The sequence below is a fragment of the Coloeus monedula genome (assembly GCF_965178545.1).
Source record: "Coloeus monedula genome assembly, chromosome: 29".
Taxonomy (NCBI): domain Eukaryota; kingdom Metazoa; phylum Chordata; class Aves; order Passeriformes; family Corvidae; genus Coloeus; species Coloeus monedula.
This window is the reverse complement of record NC_138809.1, coordinates 304,752-311,248: the sequence shown is the minus strand read 5'-3', so window position 1 is coordinate 311,248 and position 6,497 is coordinate 304,752.

The window sequence follows — 6,497 nt, the reverse complement described above, 5'->3', positions numbered from 1 at the left end:
TGCTCCACAGTAGCACGTCCCACATCATTCCCGTTCACCCTGCTCTCCTGGGTCGGTGGGTTCTCTGGGGCTGGGAGAGGGGATTACCTGCTCAGCCCTGCATGTCCCTGGGGAGAGCAGCTCCCGGCAGTGTTTCAGCTGCTTGGGGTCAAAAATGGGGGTGGCAGGTGGCTGGCACAAAGCCCCATGTCACTGTCACTCCCTGTGCCAGCTGTGGCATTCCCAGGGCTCGGGGGTTCTGGTTGCCCTGGTGTGGGGAGGTGGGGTGCAGGTATGTCTAGATGGGACCCACCGGGAGCACGGTGGCACCGCGGTCCTGCGGGGACACCCGTGCAGCTCCGCGCTGCACAAAAGCTGCCGAACGCGCCCGCGCCTCCCCCTGCTCCTCGAGAAGTGGAGAAACACAAAAGAGAGAGGCAGGAGGGCTGGGAGCGGTGGAAGAGAGGGAGGGAGGGAGGGAGAATCCCCCATGCCCGGAGCTAATCCCAGCTCCTCTAGGAGAGGGATCTCGAATAACAACCGTCCGTGGTCGTGGCCAGATGGATTTGATTTAATAACAAAGCAGGGGGGCTTGGGATCATTTCGGAGCCTACCAAAGGGCCGGATCCTCGGCAAGCAGCAAAGGGTCATGCAAGTGGTGTAAATCCAAGCGTGAGCTGCAGACTGCTTGCATGCTTCCCGAAATGCTGGGATTGCCTCGGCTGTGGCAACATCTTCTACTTCTCAGGAGCTCCTTCAGTCCCGGCCACCCGTGGGGCACAGGGCAGCGCCAAATGCATGGGGGCTCTGGGTTTGTCACATGGACACAGCCAGGAGGGAAAGGGGAAGAGGACTGGGAGGCAGTTCCTGAGGCTTTCACAGCCCCAGCTGAGGTGTCTCACCACTCAGCACTGCCGTGGGCTCAAACCCCTTTATGGAGGACAGGGCAGCCCTTGGTCCCACTTTTGCAAATCCAGGAGACCCCCACTGCACCCCACAGTGGCTGAAGCCTCCCACTCCTTAGTTTCAGCATCTCGGAGGCAGGGAGGTGGCTCAGGACAGTGTCACCCTCTCCCTGTGCCATGCCAAAGGAGGAGGCTGTGGGTTAGGAGAGGGGGTAGCAGCCAGGGCAGCAATGCTGATCCCAGGTTTTACCCTGCTCCTGCCTCGAATTCCACTTTGGATTTGCCTTGGAGAGAGTGGGTGAGTGCAGGGCGGAGTTTCCTGCACATGGCAAGAATTCAGCATTTGGGCAAAGAGCCCCCCAGCTATCTGAGCCCCTCCTGCCCTTCCAAGACACATGGGGCCCTGTTCCTGACCCCGCTGTCAGGAGATGCAGTGGGCACCTTGGGCCATGCCTGGCCTGTTCCCTTCCTTGGAGCAGCCACAGAGCCAGTGCCAGCAGGCAGATGCTGCGGACCAGGCTGGCTGAAGCAACACCACAATCCCTGTATTCCTTCCTGTCCCACACGATCCTTTGGGGTGCTCAAAAGGCAACAGTCCTGTGGCAGGCAGGGTGGCAGCACAGCGGAGCAGCACCGCGCTGCCAGGCCGTCCCCACCACCCTGCTTGCCACGTCTGCCAGTTGGTGCTTGGGCCAGCAGCCTCCCTGGAGATCTTGTTTCTGGAAACTGGAGCAGCCTTGGCGCTGCCCCGCCAGCTCCCCAAGCAGTGGGAGGTGCTGCCGTCAGCCCAACACCTGCAGCTCAGCCTGCGACTGCTCCCGTCCGGATCGTTTGGCGCTCCGCCGCGGGAGCAATGAGATCCCGGCGCCAGTGATGTGCCGGCAAGAGCAAGAGGGGTGTTTTCTGCTCGGGGCAGGATGCCGGGGCTGTGCAGCTGGGCTGGAAGGGCACCGGGAGGCAGGAAGAACTGTGGGTCCATCCCAGGAGCAGGGAGCCAGGAGCCTGGCTGTGGCCGGCATGTTCTGTGCAGAGAGGCCGGGATGCAGGAGCTATCACTTGCACCCCACGTCTCCAATGGACTGTGTGTTCTGCTCCAATGGTCTCCTGCTCAGGGCACTGTGCTCATCTCCATCCCCATCCCACCTGCTCCTCAGTGGCACCATGTTCGGAGTGCAGCTGGTTTCTGATTCCCGCTTCCACCCAGCACTGCTGTTGGCACCATGTCCCGTCTCCTGGCTGGCTCACCGGGACTATCTGCTGTCCGGGAGCCTTTCCCCCCTCCCTTTGCTGTTGGCAAAAAGCCTGGAGGGAGAACCGGATCAGCGTGGGGTGGTTGAGGGAGGCAAAGGCTGTGCTGCCCCTGCTCTTCCACTGCTAGGTCAGGACGAGGTTGTTCCTCCCCACACCAGCGTCAAGGGAATGCTCTCCCCAACCTGGGTGCTGAGAGCCTCACGAACAAGTGCTGCTGGCAGTGTAGACCCCGGCGAGGGATGTCTTCTCTCCTCATCCCCTTGGGAAGACGCCAGCCTGGTATGGGAGCTCGGGACCATTTACTTCCAGCTCTGCTGCCCTAATGAGAAGCAGTCGCTCAGCCTTGGCCCCGTGCCTGTAAAAATGAATCTGTGCTTGTGCTTTCGGTGCCACGTGCTCTGCGGCCAGAGCAGTGGGTCCGTGGAAAGGGGTGGCACGGGGCAGCGAGGGGGTGGCATCCTCGTGGGCGAGCACCCCTGGGCTGTTGGGAGCCTGAGGGCTCTGGATGGCAGCCGGACGATCCCCTCCACTCGTGGTCTCCGGGCTGGGACTTCGCAGAGCCGAGTGACATCTCTGTCCCGAGTCCCAGCCTCCTTCAGGAGCCACAGGGTGAGGCTGGCCGTGGGTTAGGGCAGCCCCCCGAGCCCTGCCGCCGGGACACGGGGCGAGGAGCCGCCGTGGCCAGCGTTGTGCCGGGGCTGGGCTCCCCGCTCTGTACTGCGGGCGTCAGACACGAGATGGAGCTGCCGATCCCTCCTGTGCCCTGCCGGGACTCTGGCTGTGCTCTGCTGAGCCTTGGCCCCCGGCCGGCCGGGCCACCCAGCTGCGGAGCACAGGAGGGGTGACCTTGGCATCACCTTCCGGCGGCTGGAGGCTCCCCTTGGCCGCGCGTCTCGGGCTGCGAGTCCGCGCGGTGAGAGAGGGTTTGGTGCTGTGTCTTTGCTAATGCAGAGTCCCATGGGGACTGTGCCTGGGCTGGCCTCTCACTGCCCGGGGGAGGGGAACCAGGATGGGCCCAGCTGTGTGTCCCAGCAGAACCACACGACTGGTCAGACCCTGGCGGTTACAGAATCACAGAGTGGTTGGGGCTGGGAGAGACTTTAAAGCCCATCTCCTTCCACCATGATGCCATGGGCAGGGACACCTTCCACCATCCCAGGTTACTCCGAGCTGTGTCCAACCTGGCCTTGAACAATTCCGGGGATAGGCCATCCACAGTTTCTCTGGGCAGCCTGTGCCAGGCCCTCACCACCCTCCTCCTTTTATCCTTTGACAGAGGAGAGGACTGTGCAGAGCCTGCAGTGTGGATGAAGCTGTATAATCATTAATAATACATGAATTTATTTGCATTATGGTAATTTCCAGCATCCTCATGGGAAAGCAGGGCTTGACTTCGCAAGGGGCCATGTATGGAAGTCCTGCCAAAGAGGATATGTCACTGGACCTGTTGATCACCAGCGCAAGTGAGCTCATCAGCGACATCAAGATTGGAGGCAGCCTGGACTGCAGTGACCACACACCAGGGGAGTTCACAGCCCTGAGGGATGTGGGACAGGCAAAGATTCAAGCCAGGACCCTGAATTTTAGGAAAGCAAACTGCAAGCTGTTCAAGAAGTTGATCAAGAATGGGATGCCCTAAGAAACTGCCCTTAGGGACAAGGGGGCAGAACAGAGTTAGCAGGTCTTTAAGGACTCTTTCCATAGAGTGCAAGAACTCTAAATCCACATGAGTAAGAAATCAGGAAAGGAAGACAAGACACTGGCATGGCTGAGTGGAGACCTGCTGGTCAGCTGGAAGGGCAGGAAGGAAATGAACAGGCAGTGGGAGCAGGGATCATGGAAAGAGGACAAATGGCAATGGCTTTAAACTTTAAAAGAGTAGGTTTAGATTAGATATTAGGAAGAAATTCTTCCCCATGAGTGTGGTGAGGCACCAGCACAGGTTGCCCAGAGAAGCTGTGGCTGCCCCATCCCTGGAAATGTCCATGGTCAGATGGGGCTTAGAGCAACCTGGGATCGTGGAAGATGTCCCTGCCCATGGCAGGGGGGTGGAATGAGATGGGCTTTGAGGTTCCTTCTACTCCAATCCAGTCTGTGATTCTGAGATTCTATATGCTTGAAGATACCATCTCTTTGCAGAGAAACCCTCATGTGTTAAGACAGTAAAAGAAGAATGGAAAAATGAAAGAATGTGCTGAATCCAGCCTGGCAAATGGACAAGCCAAGGCATGGACCTGCGCATCATTGACAGATGAGCTTTGAAGACCCCATACCTCATGGGTATGGGCAAAAGGTAGAAGTGGAGGCAGCAGAAAGGGGAACTCACCTCCAGCATGGAACAGGAGGGCAGTTTGGTGCTCTGTCATTGGAGCCAAGGGTGTTTTCTGATTGTCCATGAGTCATTCCCAGTGGGGTCTGTCCTCCAGCCCCTCTTGTACAGTGATTCTTGGGGCTGGTGTGCATCACAGCACCCTCTGCTTCTGCTGCCACTGGCCCCTACAGCCCCATCCCACTGCTCTCTGCAGCAGTTGGGGCCTCCAGACAGCACAGTCCCCTTTCCTGGTACCACAAGCTCCATCCTGGCAGTCCAACCCCACCCTGTGGTCTCAGCTCTGCCCACAGATCACAGCAGGGATCCCCTGGCTTCCCCATCCCAAACCCTCTTGAAAGAGTGGCTGAACCACAGGGCTCACAGATCCCAACCCACAGCCACGGCGCCCTTGGCAACAGGCAAACAAACAGCCTGTCGCTGGCTTCGTCACCACAGCGTGATTCATGGTGAGGCCTATTTGGCCACTCGGCCTCTCCTGCCTGGGACAAACTAGGATGAAGCACTTTTTCATCACATTTTTCCTTTGATGTTAATCTGCTCATCTCCAGCCTCTACTGCCTTTTACATCCAAACCCCATTAGGGAAACTCCCACTGCTCCTCCGCCCAATGGCCTGGGGATGCTGCAGGAGCAGCTCCAATGAGCAGCACAGGTGAGCCTTGGCCCTGGGGCTGCTCTGGCTTTGCCCCATGCTGCCAGCCCCGGATTCCCCCTGCAAATCATAACCTGAGGTCTCCCTGAGGACGTTTTGGGGCTCCAGGCCCTTCCCCGAAGCCAATATCCAGAGCTTTCCCCACGGGGCAGATTTGCTCACCCTGCTTTGGGAAAAGACTTCTACCTCCCAGCTTGGACAAGAGCAGCCTCAGGGCTGCTCTAACTATACCGGGGTGGTAGTGAGTCCCACACCCCCCCATTGCACCATGCTCTGACTCTGGCTTTGTGCAACGTTCTGCTCTAATTTCTACAACTGAACCCTTTCGGCAATTGAATCTTGGACCCGAATCCTTTACTCAAAGCAGTGAGTTGGTTTTATACACTTTCTAAGGCACAGCATTTCCCTAAATGGCGTGACCTATCCCGTGTTGCCACACCAGCAACACACTTCATAGGGGTCTGCCCTGTGACACCTCCTCCCCCAGGGCCCAGTGGAGACAAGCCTCTGTGTGCTGCCATGTGCTCCTTTGTGCTGCCATGTGCCTTTGCAGGCAGGTTTTACAGCTCACAACCTAATATCTCTTATAATTCCCCCTTTTCTGTTTTCGTTTTCTCCTTTAATCTGAGGGACTCCCCCAGCACTTAGGTTTTGTGCTATTTTGAGTGCAGGTTTTTTTTTTTTTAATTTGGTTTTTTGTGTCACTAAATGTGGTAAAGCCAACCAGCCCCATCGTGCTGCCCTCTGCCCCAGCGGGAACACTGAGGGGGCCAGGAGGGAGAAGTGTAGTGAATAGCAGGAAAACTTTCTGTTGCAGAAAGCTCTGTGGAGGGAAATGAATGGAAGTGGCTGTGGACACACCTGTCAGGGCTGGCAGGGTTTGCCCCATGCAGCTTTCCCTGCTGATGGAATATGGGCAGCGATGCTGCATCTCTGGGAAATGCAGAGTATGGAAGAGGGGGAAAGGTGCTCAGCAGCCCCTCCAGACCATGCCCTGGGCTGCTGTCCACCAGTGTCTGGCAGTGCAGGTTCCCTCCCCAGAGGCTGAGATCTGGCTGCTCTGAGCAGCTCTTCTGCTGTGGAGGAGCCAGGGGATGCTCAACATGCTGAGTGCATAGGGAGCATGAGCCTTGGGACAGGGAGAGAATTCCCTGAGGGAATGGCTGGAGCTGTGCCAGTGGAGGGATAAGCTGGATATCAGGAAAAGGTTCTTTTCCCAGAGGGTGGTCAGGCACTGCCCAGGCTCCCCAGGGAATGGGCACAGCCCCGAGGCTGCCAGAGCTCCAGGAGCGTTTGGACAATGCTCCAAGGCACAGGGTGGGATTGTTGGGGTGTCTGTGCAGGGCCAGGAGTTGGACTCATGATCCTTGTGGGTCCCT